The sequence below is a fragment of the Hyaena hyaena genome, unplaced genomic scaffold (assembly GCF_003009895.1).
Source record: "Hyaena hyaena isolate Hyena2069 unplaced genomic scaffold, ASM300989v1 scaffold_299, whole genome shotgun sequence".
Taxonomy (NCBI): Eukaryota; Metazoa; Chordata; class Mammalia; order Carnivora; family Hyaenidae; genus Hyaena; species Hyaena hyaena.
In genome coordinates this window covers 777,701-798,512 of record NW_024080930.1, presented here as the reverse complement: position 1 = coordinate 798,512, position 20,812 = coordinate 777,701, and positions in this window count along the sequence as shown.

The window sequence follows — 20,812 nt, the reverse complement described above, 5'->3', positions numbered from 1 at the left end:
TGGCTCACTCAGTTAAGCGCCTGACTTCGACTCAGGTCATGATCTGGCAGCTTGTGGGTTTGAGGCCTTCATTGGGTGCTGTGCTGACAGCTCAGAGCTTGGAGCCTGCTTCGGGTTCTACATCTCCCTCTCTCTCTGCCCTCCTCCATTCATATTTTCTCTCTCTTCTCTCTCTGTCTCTCTCTCTCTCTCTTTCTCCCTCAAAAATGAATAAACATTAAAAAAAATTTTAAGTAAATATCATCTAAAACGAGGCTGATGTAACCCAAATGCTAACCATGAATTTCCAGCCCAGATTGCTTTGTATGTTTTTTAAAGTATTGAGCTTCCTAGAAAGTAATATATTTTCTTTTCCCGGAAGGGGTAAAAAGTACTTTAGTAGAGTTTCAGATTTCTAACAGTTCCTGTTTCCCACTACACTCTGAAAATTTGTGGAGAGGTTTATGAATACCCTCTGATTTTAGAACCTGTGGGCGAAGGCATCTGTTTTAGTTACAGAATTTGCTTCCATGCCCTTAATAGGAGATGGCAGTGTTCAATGGGGTGTTCATAGATTGGCTGTGAGATAGGCCTTTTTCAATGAAAAGACATCTAGGTGATAGAAAGAATTTGCAAGAAAGAGGTTAAAGCCAGATTTTATTTTCGATTGCTTAACATTAGGTAATAGCAACTCCCTTTCAAGTTCTCTTTTTTTTTAATTACCAGAATACCGCTATTGCTTTGAATAAACTCATAGTAGAAATAATAAATTAAAAGATATTTCAGCATACAACAGAAGTCTCAAGATTCATGGTTTATGCCACTTAGTTAGGAAGAAACCGCATAACCAGCAAAGACTAGATGTACTAATAACAATAATAAAAAAGAATGAAAAACTTGTAGGGAAACAGAGTTCATCCAGTTGGTTGTCCAAAGTCATCCCACCTCCTCCACAATATAACAGACATTGGGTGGCAGTAAAATGTGTTTGGCTTGTTCAAAGCTCTATTTTATTATTAATAATGTTCTGGGTCAAACCAGGGTAGTTAATGGTTTCAAGGATATAATGGCTTAGCCTCTCCAGCGTGGTGAGTTGAGGAAAATTTGTACTCATCTGGGTTTGTGCATTGTTTTATCAGAGGGTTTGGGAATGATGGAGGGAGGCAAGTTAGAGATTTAGCCTCAGTAAAGATATGATTTAGAACACGTGGGAGATACTCTCATAAAACTACCTTTTGCTCTGATATTTTACTGTAAATTCATTATTTGTTTTCTAAAAATGGTTACAGAGACGCAAATAATCCCAGACTTATTAAAGAGCATACCAGAAAGTTTTTGGTTGGTGCTATGAGAAAATCATTGTACAACTATATATGTGAATTTTTAAAATGTTTAGAATAGATGGGGATATGGTGTCTTTGAAAAAATTACCTGGCTTAACTTTAGGTTGCTTGTTCTAAACAGCAGTTACAGAGAACAGGCTGGAAAAAATATGCAGATCTGCAGAGAGCTACAGTAAAGAATGTTGAGTAAAAGCTTGTGCTATACCTGTGCGGTTACTTGTAATGGAATGCTGTGGAAGCTGATTGCCATGGTAACCAATAATCTTTTTCCTGAATGGGAGAACAGGACAACCATGAGGAAAATGCTTTAAATGAGCTATCTTGTTCTGCGATTCTTCTGGTGCTAGCTAAGAGAAAAACAACACCCAAGGTATTTAGTATAGCCATGCTTATAAATGGAAGTTGCCTTCTTTACAAAGAGTCAAGGCTGAGGCCAAAATTGGGGACAAAAGGCTGAGGCCAAAATTGGGGACAAAAGGTGATAAGGGCTTAAGGTGACAACTGAACTCTCTGAAGCAGAACATAATTGGTAAAGACCCTGACATGACTAAAGAGGGCAAAAGCAATACCTAGAAACTGTGTTAAGGTTCTCCCAAGCATAGGATGTCAGACATTAAGTAAAGATTCTTAACCTTTGAGATTTTCAGCCAAGGTATTTCCTGAGGTATTCATAAGAACTTTTATTTCTTTTAATCTGGTTCTAAATAGTAATTTCTCTAAAAATTAAAAAGGAAATGGTAAATATATTTTTATTAAATGTATCTTTTCTATTATTTTAAGAACAAATTATATTTCACCTATGCATAAGTATGTATATAGATACAAATATACATATAAATATAGATAGATATATATCATATGCCTGCATTGACTTGATCATCTGCTAAAATATCTTATCCTTAAAATAAAATCAAACTCATGCCTTGGCCTAAGAGCCATTGGATGATGGACCCCTGTCCATCTTTCTTACCTTGGTACCATACTCTCCCTACACTTCCATGGCTAGTATGTGGGTTAGTATATTAACTGCAAGAAACAAAAGCCCCACCTGATTGTGACCTAAGCTATTAAATTGTTCAAATTACTTAAGAAATCGGGGAGGTGGAGGGGGTTCAATTGGTTAAGCATCTGACTTCAGCTCAGGTCATGATCTCACAGTTCATGAAATCGAGTCCCACATTGAGCTCTCTGCTGCCAGTGTAAAGACCACTTAGGATCCTCTGCCACCTCTCTCTTTGCCCCTCTTCTGCTCTTTCTCTCTCTTAAAAATAAGCATTTAAAAAAAAAAGTCTGAAGGTCCTTCAGTTGGTTTGGAAAGTCCAAAGTGTCATTATGGTCCAGGCTCTTCCCAGCCTTTCACTTTGCCATCTCAATCTGTTGTCTTTTAAACCTGGTTTGTTATCTCATGGTTGTTAAATTATTACATTTCTAGGTATTACAGTCTCACAAAGTGCGTTTCAAGGCAAAAACATAAGGAAAGAGACTTAGGAACTTTTTTCTTTGTGACTATGTCTTACCAGAAAGAAAAATTCTCAAGAGGACCCCAGAAAATTTCCTCTCATGTCTTCTTGGCCAGAACTGAGTTATATCCCTGTGCCTAAATCAATTACTGACAGCGTGCAACAGGATTTCCATGATTTTCTTAGACAAATGGTGGTTTGTCCCTTGAGTCTACATATTGTGTCTGAACCAAATTAGAGCTCTCCCAGCAAGGAAGAAGAGGCATTGGGTATTAGGCAAGCAGACCACATATTCGACACACAACCAAAAGCCACTCTGGTGTTCCATATGCCTGGAACACATATGCCCAAGATCGTCACACTCATCATTCAGTTCTAATATCAAATTACATCTCTTGAGGGACACTTCCTAAGCATTCTTTATAAAATACCAGAATATACATAGTCACTCACCCTCTACCTGATTTACTTTATTTTCTTCACAGTGTATTTAGCACTGTCTAAAATAATATTTTATATTTATTAATTTTCTTATACACTCTAAACCCCATGAAGAGCAACTATAACTATAATCTTGTCTACTTTTCCACCTGCAATAGCAAGACAATGTCAAGCACATAGGAGGTACTCAGTAACCATTTATTGAATGAGTGAATTGCTAGACTTTCAGTTATACTTAGGTAGAAATGACCCAGTTAACAAGGGTTCTTAACCAGTTTGCTAGAGTGAACCACAGAACCTGCTCTAACTAGAACAAGAGAGATTTACTAGAATGGTATATGTAACTCACGAAATCACTGGGAGAGCCGGTAATACTCTAGGCTGAGCTCCCAGGAATAAGAACTGGCAGGAAACAGAACATTTAAATAAGTTTTGAGGAACACGAGACTACTCTTTACAAAGGTGGGGCAAGAGAAGAGTATGTGGAGAGGAGCTGTGTCCTTTGCTGAAGAGTCACAGCCAGCCCACAGAGACTTCATGTGAAGGGAGCCCAAATAAATAAATAAATAAATAAATAAATAAATATCTCCACTTCACTTTCCTCCCCACCCAACCATCCATCTCCTGTTGGTGCTTTTCCTAATCCTGACATATAGGAAGATAGAGAGGACACAGGAGCCCAGTGATGAGGTCCATACAGATTGACCCCCTGGGCGGGGGGCGGGAAGCAGGGAAAAAGAAGGGTGCAGGGTAGATCTGAAGGGGCAAACAGAAAATACGCAGCCCAAATCATACTTCATTTATCTGCTGTTAGATTAGCAATTATTTTAAAGTTTGGCATCTGGAAAAGCAAGCACTACCACACACTCTTAGCCATGTCTACCGGTATACCCTTCAGGACACACATACATTTTGACACAGCAGTTCTGCTTTAAGGAATTTATTTTAATCGCTTCCCAGCCTTTTGGCTAAGACCAAGTGTAGGAATTTATTTTACAGATAGACTTTCTCAAATGTTCAAAAAAACACAGTTGTTTTTTTTTAATTTTAATGTTTCATTTATTATTCAGAGAGAGAGAAACAGAGCATGAGCAGAGGAGGGCCAGAGAGAGAGAGAGACACAGAATCCGAAACAGGCTCCAAGCTGTCAGCACAGAGCCCGAGACGCGGGGTTCGAACTCACGAACCGTGAGATCATGACCTGAGCCGAAGTCAGACGCCTAACCAAGTGAGCCACCCAGGCACCCCAACACAGTTTTTTTTTTTTGTATTGCTATGAAATTTAAAAAAAAGAGGAAACAACCTCTATATCGATCAATGGGGAAAGGTAAATAACTGACGACTTTATTACATGGTGGGACCAAACAATAAAATATTATGCAGTCATTACAAAGAATAAGGTAGATCCATAGGGCTGATGTGGAAAGATGCCTAATGTAGAAAAAGAATTCTGGATGAATATAGTAAATTAAACTGTGGTTGCCTTTAAGGAGTAGGATTATAAATTTTACAGAGGTGGGGATTTTTTATTGCCTTATACCATTCCTATTTGCATTTTTAACCATAAACTATATTATTTTCATAATACAAAAGCAAATCAAATTGTTTTAAAATATTATTTAAAACACAAATACACTTAAAATTCAATTGCAGGAGGCAGAATAAGGCATTACATACATTTCATTTTCCTATCTCCCTCAGATTCTTTTATGAAGAAGACTGTGTAAGGTTAAAAATACATTTATAAAAATAAAAGAAATAGAAATAAGGCATTTTATTGGATATAGTCATTCCATCATTCTCTCCACGGATGCAATCATATGTAGATGTTCTATTTTAAGAAAGATGCTGATGAGACAGCAAGATAACCAAGATAGTGAGAAAGAACCAAGAAGGGTCGTGTGAGGTGTGGGTGAAGGTATGTATATGTTTAATGTGCTGATGACAAAACTCAAATGTTTAATTTGCTGGTTGATCTCATAGCATATACATCACAAAGAATGGATAATAGCTTTGTGAATATGTGCTCTATAAGGTAGTAAAGGCTTGATAGTAAAAATTAATAAAAGGCGGGTTTTTGGCTCAATATGCGAAAGACTGCAAAGGCATTCAGATCTATATGAATAGAACTGGTTGCCCTGACAATCAGTGGCCTCGCTCTTCCTCCCTGTATATTGAAGCAGAAACTACCTGTATAATCATTTGCTGGGATGATGTAGAAAAAAATCTTTGTATCAGGTAACAGGTTGGATATAACACCTCCAAAGCCATTTTTTATTCAAAGATTTTATGACTGCTTAACTCTGAGCTCACATTAAAGTAGTCCTTCACCATTAGCTTCTCTACATTGTTTTCTTCAGAGAACTGATTCTTTCCTCTGATGTCATTCATTGTCACTGCACAGATTACTTTCTCCTCTTTCCTTCAGGCTCCAATGTCACATCTAGCCTACCGCATAACTCTCATTTGAGTGTTCTTTTTTCCCCCAGTTTATTTATTTATTTATTTTGAGAGAGAGATAGAGAGAGTGCATGCATGTGACCAGGAGATAGGAATAGAGAGAGGGAGAAATAGGGAGAGTAAGAAAGAGAAGCCAAAGCAAGTTCTACACTAAGAAATGCCAGGCTCAAACTCACAAACGGTGAGATCATGGCCTGCGCTGAAATCAAGAGTCAGATGCTTAACTGACTGAGCCACCTAGACACCCCCCACTTGAATGGCTAAAACAATCAAACACCTGAAGCACTCATAATTATCCTCTCGGGATTTTCTTATTTCTTATTTCCGTACATGACAGGTCAAGCAAGGCTAAGAGATTTGGCTGGCAAAAACAAAAGAAAACAAATAAAAAACTAAAAAACAAACAACAAAACCACAAGCTTTTTAAAATTCAGACAGCTTATTACATAGATAACAAAAGCAAGAACAGCAAAGATGCCCGTTCCGCAGGTTCCTTTTCCCACAGTCCAAGACAGAAACAAAAGGGGCTGAATGACAATGCAACCTGAGAGGTGGGGTACCCTGTCGCTGATGAGCTGATTCTCTGCTGCATGCTGCAAAATAGTTTGATAGACTGCAGTTGCATGCTAAAGAGGTGGAGATGTTGTATAGGAAAGAATGTGGCTGATGGTTTCTAGGGGCTAACCTCTAAATCCTTGAAATTTCGCCAGAGATAGGATGTCTTTGACCATCATGTGATTAGAGAGTGGGACTTTTTTTAAGTTTATTTTTTATTTGTTTTGAGAGATAGAGAAAGTGGGGGAGGGGCAGAGAGAGAGGAAGACAGAATCCCAAGCAGGCTCCATGCTGCCAGCACAGAGAGTTGGGGCGAGGGGTGGGGGGGTGGCTTGAGCTCAAAAACTGTGAGATTATGATCTGAGCTGAAATCAAGAGTTGAATGCTTAACCAATTGAGCCACGCAGGTGCACCTAGAGAGTTTGGGACTTTGAACCAGGTGATATCAGCCCAACTTCTGGGAAGGAGAGAGGGACGAGAGACTAGGTTCAAACATTTGGCTCATGATTTAATCAATTGTGCCCACCTACAGAAACCTGTATAAAAACTCTGAACATAGAAGTTCGGGTGAGCTTCCCTGGTTGGTAATCATACAGTGATGTGTGGGACAATTAGACAGTCTGAAGATCTGAAAGCTCTGCATTTAGGACCCTCCCAGAGCTTGCCCCACATGGGTCTCTTCAGATGGCTGGTCCTGCTTTGTATCCATCATAATAAAACTACAGTCACTACAGTGTAGTGCTTTCCTGAGTCCTGTTGAGTTGTTCCAGTGAATTAGAAAAATTGAAGGATCGTGGGAACTTCTGAGTTTGTGGCCAGAAGTGTGTGTGGCCTGAGAAACTGAGCTCTCAGCTAGTGTCTGAAGTGAGGGTAGTCTTGCGGGGGGGGGGGAAGACTGTGCCCTCACCAGTGAAATTTGACCTAACTCCAGGTAATTAGCATTGTAATTGCCTGGCAGAGGAGAAGTTGGCAAACCTCTTACCTTCTTAGAACCTAGGAGATGATGAGACACTATCTCATGATAATCTCCTGAAAAGATACCAAGACAAATGAGAAATGGCCTTGAAGAAGTTTCTCACAACATGCGCTCATATTCCAAGAGGCTCACAGGACATTCTGCCAAAACTTAGGTCAGCTACAGTTGAGCATTGCGTCAAAGAGTGTCTGGAAATATACAAAATGTTGTCCTTGACTCATGGAATCAGAGGACCTTTGGCTTTTTTCTTGATGTCTTTCTTCTTTATATTTAAAAAAAATTTTTTTTAATGTTTACTTATTTTTGAGAGACACACAGAGAGACAGAGTGTAAGCAGGAGAGGGACAGAGAAAATGAGAGGGAGACACAGAATCTGAAGCAGGCTCCAGGTTCTGAGCTGTCAGCACAGAGCCCGATGTGGGGCTTAAACTCATGAAGCACAAGATCATGACCTGAGCCAAAGTCAGCTGCTTAGCCATCTGACCCACGCAAGGCCCTATTCTCCTTCATAATCTATAGAGGCAAATTAGGGAATAACTAACTATGAGGACATCCTGCCTGGCTTTGGATCTCAACTGTGCATTCAGTAACTACATGTCCTTGATAGTGATCCATTAACCTTTCCTCCAAGGGCTCAGCTGGCTCCAGATCCTCCTAGATCTGCTTTCACACCCCTACCTTTACCTTTTTTTTCCTACAAAAGCATCACATGGAACTATCATTTTCTCTTATCCAATGAAGACTTTCCTTTATGAATTCATGGCAGGTCCTAATTCTTCATTTTATTTTCTCATTGAAATAAACAGCTCAATGAATAAACAAAAACCATGCTAGTTTGGCTTAACTGTTTTCCTGGTAAACTAAGACTTCAAGTAAATTGGCCTCTTGAAGACTAAATTTCTCATTTTAAAATGGAAATCATAATAGTCACTACTGTACAGAGTTCTTGTGAGGATTAATTGACTTAAAAAAAAACCCCATAGAATGGTGCCTGGCACATAGAAGACACTCAACAAATATTACCTATTTTTAATACTTATATATACTATCTGATTTGTTTAGAATGACCACATATTATCTTTGTAAACAGAAAGAATAAAACTAAAACTTGCAAAAATTCAAAATTTCTGTTATATACAAATCCCATTAATTTATTTTTTAATTCACAACTAGACAAATTTGCCACATTTTTGCTTATAATCATAACATCTTACAGTCATCAAATAAAGAAATGGGATAACTTTAGAAAAAGTATTTGAAAACGTTAGTGAATATGTTAGATGAATATATACATATATAATAAATATATTTGAAATGTGTGTATATAATTTTAAATTACTTGAAATTCTTCAACCACTCTCCAAAATAAGACACAGTTAAATTTTTATCTCGTATATATTTAAGGGAAGTACATTAAAATGTTCATGTTTTTTTATCTGTGAGTAATGGAATTTTGAATTTTTTCTTTATACCTTTATACATATCCTAAATTCTTCCAAGTCATCACGTATTACTTTTTGAAATTAGAAAGAAATTTTATATCTAAAGATAAAATTATTCTGACCAGAATTCTTGACTGCACAAGAAGAAAGTAGAAACAGAAAAACATTTGAGACTCCAATGACATGAGAGATTGCTTTTGAAACTTTCTGAAATTATATTTTTATTGGTTTTAACAAGATTTACAACCTACTCAAAAATGCAATAGAGTGGTCACCACAAAACAAATTTGTTTGAAAGCACTTGAACCAGTACATGAATAGTCATGACATTCAGGAACATGTCTGCTGTAAAACAGTTTTTATAATCTGTGATGGTGGATGTTCTACTGCCAGGGTAACGTGCATGTAGAATAAAATGGAAAGAGTTTTCAGGTAGAGAGTAAAGATGAGAAAGTATTTTAGTGAAATTTCCTATTGTTATGGTTATATAAATTACAATTGAATACAAACATGAACTTTAAAGAACTTTAAAGAAATCAGTAAGTTCTTATATATTTAGGGATATTGAGAACATTGACTTTGAAATCAGATCAACTTTGAGTTGACTCTGGAGTTGTCTTAGCTCAGCCAGGTAGCCCTGGATACATTATTTAATACTGCTGAGCCTCAGTTTCCCAGTTTCTGAAATGTGAATAATAATAGTACCTGAAGGCCTTGTAACAATTAAATGAAGTATGAAATATCGGTGCATTGAAAATGCTTAGTAAATGTGATCTTCATATAGGAAAGCAACTGTCAGTTTTTCTTACTGATGTGAAAATTAATTGCATTCTTTCTATTCCTCTTATAATAAGTTGTTTATTTATTTATCTACTTTTTTAATGTTTATTTTATTTATTTTAGAGAGTGTGCACATTCGTTTGGGGAAGGGGCAGGGAAGAGGGGGACAGAGGATCCTAAGCAGGGTCTGTGCTGACAGCAGAGATCCTGATTAGAGGTTGAGCTCACCAGTGCGGAGATCATGGCCTGAGCCAAAGTTGGACACTTAATCTACTGAGTTATCCAGGTGCTCCTATAATCAGTTGACTAAAAGCAACTATATAAATAGAAACATTAGAATATACAGGAATTAGAGGAATTGACTCCGAAGTTGTTTCCAACATGCATTCTCCTTTAAAGCATACAAAACCTGGGGCGCCTGGGTGGCTTAGTCGGTTAAGCATCTGACTTTCGCTTAGGTCATGATCTCGCGGTTCGTGGGTTCGAGCCCCGCATCGGGTTCTGTGCTGACTGCCAGCTCAGAGCCTGGAGCCTATTTCAGTCTGTGACTCCCTCTCTCTCTGACCCTCCCCTGCTCACGCTGTCTCTCTCTCTCTCTCTCTCCTAGAAATAAATAAAACATTTAAAAAAATTAAAAAAAAAATAAAGCATACAAGACCTTTGAGAGTTTTACACAGAGACATACATACCATACCAACCCTTTGATCTTATCAGGTATAAAAGGAAGCAAAATCAGAGACCCTAGTACAAATACAAAATTCTTTCTACTTCAGGCCCAGTGATCTCTGAATCCTTCTGAACTACTACATTTTAGTGTCTTCCATCCATGAACTGGACTGCAATTTATCATTGACTCTGGATTTATCCCATAGGATCTAGAGTAAACTCCTGGTTTTTTAAGAACATTTTCCTTGCACAAGGCTCGTGTCATCCCTCAAAGGACTTTGGAGATCTCAAAGATGGCCTCAAATCTTGCTTGTGAGTTAACTGATCCCTTGCAAGTACATTAGAGTACCTGACTACAAGGTTTAGTTAAGCCTCCACAAAACATTTTTCCTTCAGGGGAAAGCTTCACTTCATTAGTTTTTTTGCCCATCACACCGCTACAGGAAGACTTCTCTGGAGTGACAGAACATCCCAGTTTGGACCCAGAGAGAAAGTGGTCCATGTTTTGCCTAGAACCTACTTTAGAGGGAACAGGGAGACCCCAGTTCCATGGAACCTCCTCATGTCCAAGGTACTTTATTAGCTAACAGCATCTCTCTGTGACCCTGCTTACCTAAAAAGCTGGGTCAATAATCCTGGGCATTGAGGATTAAAGAATGAGAGCTGCTTTCTTTATGGCTACTTACTACTCACACTTTCAGATTTTTCCTACCATTACTCCCATTTGCTACTGCTGGCATTTTCTGCTTGGAATAACTCAATGTTACCTATGAAGCTGGTGGCCTGTCTTTCAGATTACTTACACAAAATTTAAATACCAATGTCCCAGCACAGAAGAATCTGTGAAATGCTGTTTATGCTCCTTCAAATTATGACGTGTTTATTGATTCATATACCCTGTTTCTTCATTTTAAGCCAGGTGCCTAGACATATTTTTTTTTAAAGTAGTGCTAATCCAATGATGACCCAATCAAAATTTCTTATTAAATAGTAGGAAATGGCTGTGCATATAATGATTATGGGGAGGTCTTATTTTTAGAAATGTTATCCACTAGTTTTCCCTTTGGTACAATAAGTCATTATTTCTTTAAAGTCCTCATGCTATTTCTACATGAATTTCCCTGATAAGCTATGATGCCTTTTCCCTGATAGATTTTGTTTTTACATTCAACTGGTTTATCCTGTATTGTGTGATACCCACTATCAGCAAGTTTCCACAGCTATGCCTGCAATTCTTCTTTCAGATAGAATTTAGATAGGCAATCCATCAGTCCCCTGGAAAGTTTGCCGAAACAGGGTACACAACTTGGCCAGCAGTTGCATAATTTTACCCTTGATGTTCTTTAAAAACCTAGATAGATCAAATCTTTTGATTTATCTCTTTCTGGTATGTAACTGGTATGTAAACTAGGTCCGGGACACTTCTCACCATTTATTCATACCACCGTCCATCTGTATAGTGCTTTATCCCTTTCAACAATTTTCAACTTTTTAATGGTCCAATAGTATTAATCTTTGTGAATCATAGATAATTTATTTTTTCCCTAAACTTAAAACTACTCAAAAAAAAAATCTGGGGTGCCTTGATTTGGTTGGGTCATCATCTGACTCTTGATTTTGGCTTGGGTCATGATCTGATGGTTCATGAGATCAAGCCCTGTGGTGGGCAATGTGGTGACAGCAAGGAACCTGCTTGGATTCTCCTTCTCCCTCTCTCTCTGTCCCTCCCCCACTTATGTACACCCCGCTCTCTAAATAAATAAACTTAAAGAAAAAAATTACTCAAAAAATCAAATAATTTTTTAAAATCTCATAATTTAAAAGTCTCATAATTTAAAAGTGAGACTCCTGGTATTGTTTCCTTAGTAAAGATGGAGGAAAAACAAAAACAATTCATTTACTTTATTAGGACTGTTGCATTCCTTTCCACCCCAGTTTAGTTTCTCCTTGTCTCTACTTTACCTCTCTGGATTATTTCAAGGTTCTTTTCTTGCTTCAGAGCTCCCTGCATAATGGTTCTTAAGTTCTTATTGACCATCATGTAGGTCTATTATCAGGTGATATTTCAAAGAAAGCTAGAAAATGTTTATTACTACTACTATGTGTAATAGCTTTTATTTACTGGCTGTTTACTGCATGCCAAGCACTGTGCTAAACGTGTTATTTTTTTTTTTCAGTCAACCCAAAACAGCTCTAATGGGGTGGTATTCTGTATTCACTCCAGTCTTATAGAAGAGGAAAGGTTGTTTGCCTAAGGTCCAGCTAGATCCGAATTCAGCTCTGCCTAATTCCAAACCTTTGCCCTTAAGCCCTATGCTCTTTTGCCATTTAACGGGAGTTAAATCAAGCATTTCTAGAACTACGGGTGACTAGGTTAGGATGTCGATTATCTGCATTCTGGTCTCGTTCTCCCACAACTAACTACTTGATTGAAGTCAGGTGACTTAACTTATGGGGGTCTGTTTCTTCATCCGTTAGACTCAGGGGTACATTACCAGACCTTAAAGTCTTTCGGTTCTATGACTCTGTTTATGTAAATATTCACCAGTGCCTAGGGGGTCATGGATAGGCCCTGAACAAAAGCAAAAATTCTTCAAATATGCCTTTCTTATAAACTGAAAGAGAACAGTTTTATTCATAACAATTTTTCTACATTAGAGGAACATGTTCTATTATTTTACTTTATAGTCAGATAAACGGAGGTGCTCATTAAGCAGGTCAGCCCGCATTTTTGAGTGAGTTGGCAGTTATGTCTGTGAATGAATGTTTATTCATTGCCATGAGTGATGGATATACATGCTCATTTCTTGACTTGAAAATACAACAGTTGAAAGTTTGAATATAACAGAACATTTATTATCCTTATTCAGATTGTATTCAGAGTGATTCCGTGAAGAAAATTAACAGAGTCAGGGTCTGAATTTGGCTAAGTCAGATTTATTTTCCCAGATAATTTTTGTATTTCTAAGCTTTGCTTGTTCTATATGTACTATTTCAGCTTTTTGTTTGTTTGTTTCCATTTTGTTTCCCCATCTCTCTCCACCCTTGCCTCAGAAGACTGAAGTTGCTGGATGCATCTCCATGACTCCCTATGAGCTAGAAGTGGAAAGTGGGAGGCTTCTTCCTTGCCCAGTTCCCTGGTAGCTGCATCCCCCCCAACCATGTTTTCTTGCAGTTTGGTCTTATCCCCAGCTCCAGCTCTCACTGGGTTCTGCTGTGTCCTTTCTTTTTTTCTTCAGCCCCAGGGGAAAAATGTCTCTCCCTCTGTAGCTGGTTGCTGGGTGCCTCATCATACTTTGTCTTTTTAATGTTTATTTATTTACTTTGGGAGGGGTGAGGGGCAGAGAGAGGGAGAGAGAATCCCAAGTAGGCTCTGCACTGTCAGCCCAGAGTCTAACGTGGAGCTTGAACTCACGAACTGTGGGATGGTGACCTGAGCCAAAATCCAGAGCTGGATGCTCAATTGACTGAACACCCAGGTGCCCCAACTTTGTCTTTTTTCTTAATGTGGCCAATATATCTTTGCATAGCCTTTTCATTAAAGTGTCTTCATTTGCACTATCTAGCATGAATTTTGTTTCTTCTAGAGGACACCATCTCTTACCTAAAACACTTTATAGTGGAATTTAAATACCTCTTTCTAAAGATGACATTCAATCAATGAGTGTATATTGGATATCTTGATAAACATAGGATTATACTGAGTGCTTTGAGAGGTACCAGAGGTATCTGTGGCACGATTCTTGCCCTTAAGAAGTTTAAACTCCAGTTAGAAGGTTCCCGATCAATATATTAAGCAATATATAACCCAGGACTTTAAATCTTCAGTTAGGTAGCTCATAGGACTATTTAAGTGACACAAGATAAAATTATCATAGGAAACACTCTCCTTCCAGATATGCCACACTTGTATTTTTTTTTATTTCCTGAACTGGAAAAAGTTTTATTCATTAGACTTATAAAACATGTTATACTCGAAACGTATTCGTGAAATTTTAACCAGCTATGGAATACTCATTCTGGAAATATCCTGAGTAAGAGAAATGTGTCCAAAGTTACCTACTATATAAGCCTCTTGAAGGCCAAGAGGTCATTTCTGTGTGTGGAAGAAAAGTTCATTAGCCAAACAAGAAGAATGGTGGGCCACTTGTCATTGATCAGTCTGGAACTCTCTATCATTCCTATATACTACGTGAGTAAGAATGTGATCAACTGCCGCTGACTCTTCACTTCAGTGGGAGCTTCATATGGCCCCAGAGACGTGAACTAAAACCCAACCTTGCTTATCAGTGTATTTCCTGAGTTGCTTTAGAGAGAAGGCTCTGGGGACGGGAGAATGGGAAGGGCATCTACTACACTCTGGTGCCTAACTGAGATTCATTAAACAGATTACTGTTTTTATGAACCTGGATGTCGAAAGTACAATTGATAGTTCAGCCACACGTCAAAAGGGGAAGACAAAACAGTGAATTTCTCTGCTTGTGTTAGATACCAGTGGGGTTCTCCATCAGAGCAGAAAAGGCTTTAGGTGGGTCTTGGGAGCTTGTTTTCAAATGTGATTAGAAATCAGATAGGCAAGAGAGTAGACAGACTTACACAACAGAGAAACAATACAAGGGTAGGCAGAAATGTGGAAATAAGCAAGGTGTTACACACAGGATCACGAAGAAACCTGCTTGATTTGATGTCAAAGTATACTCTGGGCAGTACAAAGTAATACTGGACAGATAGGATAGGGACAGATCAACTTTCTGTAATTGAGCTGATGAAAGAGAACAAAGCGTGAGAATTTCAAAGTTTTATCAGCTATGTGATTTCTCTTAAGTAATGCAACTTGCTCTTAAGTATGGATGTAGGCACTCTGTAGAATCATGGTTACCTAAAAATTGCTATCATATTCAATAAGCAGGGCCTGAACTGGACAGGATCTCATAAGATTTTAGATATGGAAAACGATTCTGAAGTCCTGTGCTAGATTGTCAGAAGAGAGGAAGTTCAGAGCTGCATTCTCAGCTAAACAAAGTGTAGGAATAGATCTACTAATGAGGCAACATAAGTTTGCAGCTATGGCAACAATAGTATCATTCAAGATTGCTTCCTTTCCGAAGCAGGAGACAACATTACAACGATTTCCTCTTTCTACACAGGAGCCTGCTTCCTACCAGCAGGGTGGAAAATGAGAGAAGCTTCACCATTTATTGCCAGTCTTTCCATGATGGGAACTGGGTAAAGTAAAGGTCGTAGGAATAGGAATAATAATGGGCAGGCATAGGAATGTTTAAGGTCTTAGCAAGCATTGTCTTGTTAATGCGACCTTCCGTGGACTCTTCCTTTCTGTCTTCGCCCTCTGTTTTCCCAATTCCAAATGAAGATAAGTGGCACTGAAACCCATCCAGCATTAACAACCGCTGCTTAAATGTCTTTTATCACTTGGTTCTGGAGTAGCAATTATTGGAGCACTTAGCTAATAAATGCCTGGTGAGTTTCATCTCTGGATATCAGAAAATTTAAATAAAAACGCCAGAAAACTGGATAGTAAATTAGCAACACTGGTTACTGAAGTGATATGTAAGTGGTTTTTTCACGTTAAGGTACCAGTAGGATATAACACTCCTATCACGACAGTGCCTTGATTCCTTGAGTTAGGAGAAGAAAGAATTTATTTTCTACATAACTATTTTAGGCAGTAAAAATGTATAAGTCAGCACCATTTTTCTCTATAAACCTGTCCTGCATACATCACATTGATGTGAAGTCAGATGAGATAATTACGTGAAGACACTTTGTAAACTGGAGAGCTGTATAATGGTCACAGAATCATTATTACTGTCATTCAGTGAATCATGAAAGAACGTATTGGAAGGTGACTTGTAGGTCAATATTTTCAAATTCTAGAAAAAGCATTTATCCTTAAGAACTAACGGCAGTGAGGGGTGCCTAGGTGGCTCATTCGGTTAAGTGTCCGGCTTTGGCTCAGGTCATGATCTTATGGTTCGTGGGTTTGAGCCCCACGTTGCGCTCTGTGCTGACAGCTAGCTCAGAGCCTGGAGCCTGTTTCAGATTCTGTGTCTCCCTCTCTCTGTGACCCTCCCCTGCTCATGCTGTCTCTCTCTCAGAAATAAATAAAACATTAAAAAAATTTTTTTAATACAAAAAAATAAAGAAAAGAACTAAAGGCATTGAGTTAAAATTTTTGAAGTACTTATTGAGTTTGATATGTTGATAATAATAATCTGAAGTGCTAACAAGAATGAATACATTGAAACAGTATTATTCTATTATTTCTTTTTAATGCTCTATGGTAGCATTTTCCAAGTATATACAGATACATTTAAAAGGATATTCACTGCAACACTGGTGTGGTAAAAGAAAACAAAACAAACAAAACCAACCTGGAAACAACTAATGTGTCCATCATTGTGGATCTATTTGAATAAATTATGGTATATTTATATTATGGAATGCATATACATAAAGAAAAGAATGAAATAGGCTATATAAATACCAACATGAAAAGATGTCCAAGAGATATTAAGTGATAAACACAAAATATAAAACAGTATGTGCTGTATAATTTAGTACATTTCTGAGAGCTATATAATTATCGAGGAATTATTGAAAAAAGTCTCTCTATAAAGTAATACGTACATGTAAACAGGAAAACATTATTAAAGAATATTTGCTATTCTTCCATTAACAATGACTGTCTATATCAGAAGAGTTTATCTACAATAATTTTTTAACGTTAGAATTTTTTTTATAGTGAACGTATATTCCTCTCATGAGCATAAAAAGTCAAGGCTTTTACAAATGGACAAAATATCTGTGCTTCAAACAAAACCTAAACACATTAATGAGTAGATAGGATTAACTTTCAATCAGATATTGGAAAAAATATTGAAGGTTTGAATTACTAAAGTCAAATAGAGTTTAGTTCAACTTGCTGAGGCTCATTTGGAACTGCAAGACTTGAAAAAAATGCCTCAAAATATTGATCCCACTGCTCTAAGGCACCAGGCAATAAGTTCAAAATAAGGTTCAGAGTCTCCATGGAGCTAAAACAACTCTTCCTGCTAACATAAGCTGAAACAAAGATGAGTTTTATCCTCCTGTAAGATTTTTAGCTTTTGTTTGTGACCAATAAATCAAATGTCCACATGTTTGTTGAATGCATTCTAAGCCCCAGAGAGAAATCAACTGAAATGATTTGAACACAGGTTGAACAAAGTCAACTTGGACTTGCACTAAAGGAAGTAGGGGTAATGTCCAGAGTTAGCTTTTCTATTTGCCGTCAGAAGAAAGCACGGAGAGTGTGGACTGTGTTTGAAGAGAAGTGTTTCAAAGATTCAGCCATTTCGAAGATGAATGATTTGTTTTTTCTATTTTCCTTCATTTGTCCATCCCCATACCATTAAAATACCTACCTGATGGCTGAATAGATAGAAAACTACTATGTTACTAAAATTATGTTGCTACAGGCTCTTTAGTGGTGCAAAAAACCCCAAATCTTATGCAATCACATACAGTAGTAATAAAATAATAAAATCTCAATCTGTGAGGATGGTGAGGTTATAGATGATTCAAAAAAGTTCCTAGTGTTATTGTTTTCAAGTTGAATAAGCCACACATTGAAATACAAAACATATTTGGGCGGCCTGGGTGACTCAGTCAGGTGAGCATCCAACTCTTGATTTCAGCTCATGTCTTGATCTCACGGTTCAGGAGTTTGAGCTCCATGTCAGGCTCCATGCCATCAGCATGGAATCTGCTTGGGGTTCTCTCTCTGCCCCCCCTCTCTCTGCCCCTCCTGTGCTAGCTTTCTCTCTCTCAAAATAAATAAGTAAACTTAAAAAATGTTTTTTTAAAAACAGAGTATTTAACAAAAATTATGTTTTCCTATTTCTCAAAGGATGCACATGAAGAAAAAAATAATTCAGTACTATATTTGTGAGGATAGGTAGGTTCCAGACTGATTCTCCAAAACTATTTGTAAATGTAGCACAGGAAAGGAAAACGTACTTTAGGTATCCTGTGACCATCTAATAGTTTCAGCTTGTTCAACAGTCTGTTATTATAGACGAATGTTCACAAAATAAAAAGACTTTTGGAATCTGAAAGCTAGCTTCCATAATTTCACTCTGTTCCTTGTGGCATTTTCTTATGAGAATATAGAGTAAATGTGGATATATTATATTATATCCCCTTCTGGAAAAATAATGAGGAAAATTTTATAAAAAAGAAAGAAAGAAAGCTCAGGGCTCCTGGATGCCTCAGTTGGATAAGTGTTCAAGTCTTGATCTCAGCTCAGGTCTTGTTATCAGGGTCATAAATTCAAGCTCTCCTTGGGCTCCAAAATAAATAAGTAAATAAGTAAATAAATAATAAAGAAAAAAGAAAAATAAAACTTGTATACTCTATTAAATATTTACCACAAATTCCTAAAAGCTCCTTAGGGAATCTGAGGTCCTGGATCCATAATGCTTATAATAAAATATTGTAAACACCAATATATTTATAACATACACATATGAAGCCGTATTTAATAATTTTAGAATGGCATAAACTCTGAACTTGATTCAAAAATATTTTAAGTGAAAAAAGCCCTTATAATAAACTTAAGAAACTAGTCAGGAGGTAGCATAAGCTTAAATTTTGCTTGAAGTGAAGCTAAACAAATAACATGTTTAATAACAGAAATTACATAAAGATGGGAGTTTCAGATATTGATAGTATTGACTGCTAGGTGAGTTATAACATAACACGTTAGAGCTATCTTGGCTTTCAACTAATTTTAATCAAAGATTATGCAACATAATTACTTTGCTTTTATTCTTGTAAAAAACAGATTCAAATGTAAGCTGTTACATAAATGTATTTGCTTCTAAATGTATAATTGAGTTGCAGCATTGGGCTCTTTATTTCTTTAGCTAAAATCTGGTGTTTGCACATTTGCTAACATTTTATACTATGTACAATGACATTCTCTTCGTGGAATCATAATGAGAAATAACAGCATGTAGAAAACAAATTTAAAAAGGATTATTTCTAATAATAATCCTTAAGGTACAAATAGTAAAACAGTAAGAAAAAAATCACATCACAACGATTTCATATAGCTCTTAAAAACTTAGATCCAAAAAGATTAACTTCTACACTTTTTAAAAAATTTTTAAAGTTTATTTAAAGTTTATTTATGGTTTCCTATTTTGAGAGACAGAGAGAGAGAGTGAGCATGAGTGGAAGAGAGGCAGGGAAAGAGGGAGAAAGAAAATCCCAAGCAGGCTCTGCACTGTTATCACGGGGGCTCGAGGCAGGGCTCGAACTGAAGAATGGTGAGATCATGACCTGAGCCTAAAGCAAGAGTCAGAAGCTTAACCAACTGAGCCACCCAGATGCCCCTAACTTCTATCATCTTTATTCTTCTTTATGCGCAAAGTAAACATAATTGTTTTCTTAAAAACTAATAACTTAAAAGTTCTGAAGAGTGCAACTTACCTTAGTATCAAAATAAATTATTATAAATAACTTTTAAAAAGTTTTTTTTTTTCATTTATTGAAGTAACCTCTACAACCCATGTGGGGCTCGAACTCATGACTCAGAGATCAAGAGTTGCATGCTCTTTTGGCTAAGACAGCCAGGTGCCTCATGTAAAAAATTTCAATTAAACAAAATAGATTTTTAAATCTACACATTTGGAATTCCTTTGCAAAAATTTGTCAAAACTTAAAAACACCTCTTAATTTGTAAACAGGTGGAATAGGGAAATAAAGGCATACAGACTCTGGTGTCAAACAGCCTAAGTTTGATCTCAGGCTTTGTTTCTTATTTGCTGTGTGATCTAGGGCACGTTATGCAATCTTAGTTAAGAAACTGCCCTTCAGTTACCTTATCTGTAAAATGAGATGATAATAAGAGCAGTACTTCCTTCTTAAGGTTGCCATTTAAAATTAAATGAGTTAATAAAAGTAAAATACTCAGAACTGTGGGACTTAGTATGTGCTATACAGACATTAGATAGTTTTATTATAGTGCCTTTCTTTTAAATCCTCTAAATTAAAAAGCGAATGGTAGTTTCACAGTTCAGGTGTAGTTGATGGTTGGTTTAAAACTAACCTCATGTCTGTCTTATGGGGCTGAGTTTTCATTGAGAAATGTCTCAGGACAGAAATTCCAAGACTGTCACATTGGTCTTTGGCCAATGATTGCAAACATGTGGAGATGAATCCACTCTGCAGGAAGTGTGGTAAATGAGTCAGCTGGGAGGGAACCCACCTCTTCGCTGTTGACTGAACAAATACTAAAGTATTGTTTCATAAAGTCACTTGGTACTGGAGGGCAAGTTTTCCAACACAGGATGTAAACTTGAAGCCATTTAAACTTTCATGTCATTTTTTTCCAGAAAGATGGAAGATTAACAAAACCATGGTAAAATCATTTAGCAACGCACAAAATGAAATAAAGACATATCAGATAAAGGGCTAGTATCCAAAATCTATAAGGAACTCACAAACTCCACACCTGAAAAACAAACAACCCAGTGAAGAAATGGGCAGAAGACATGAACGGACACTTCTCCAAAGAGGACATCCAGATGGCCAACAGACACATGAAACGATGTTCAGCATCCCTCCTCATCAGGGAAATACAAATCAAAACCACACTGAGATACCACCTCACGCCAGTCAGAGTGGCTAAAATGAGCAAATCAG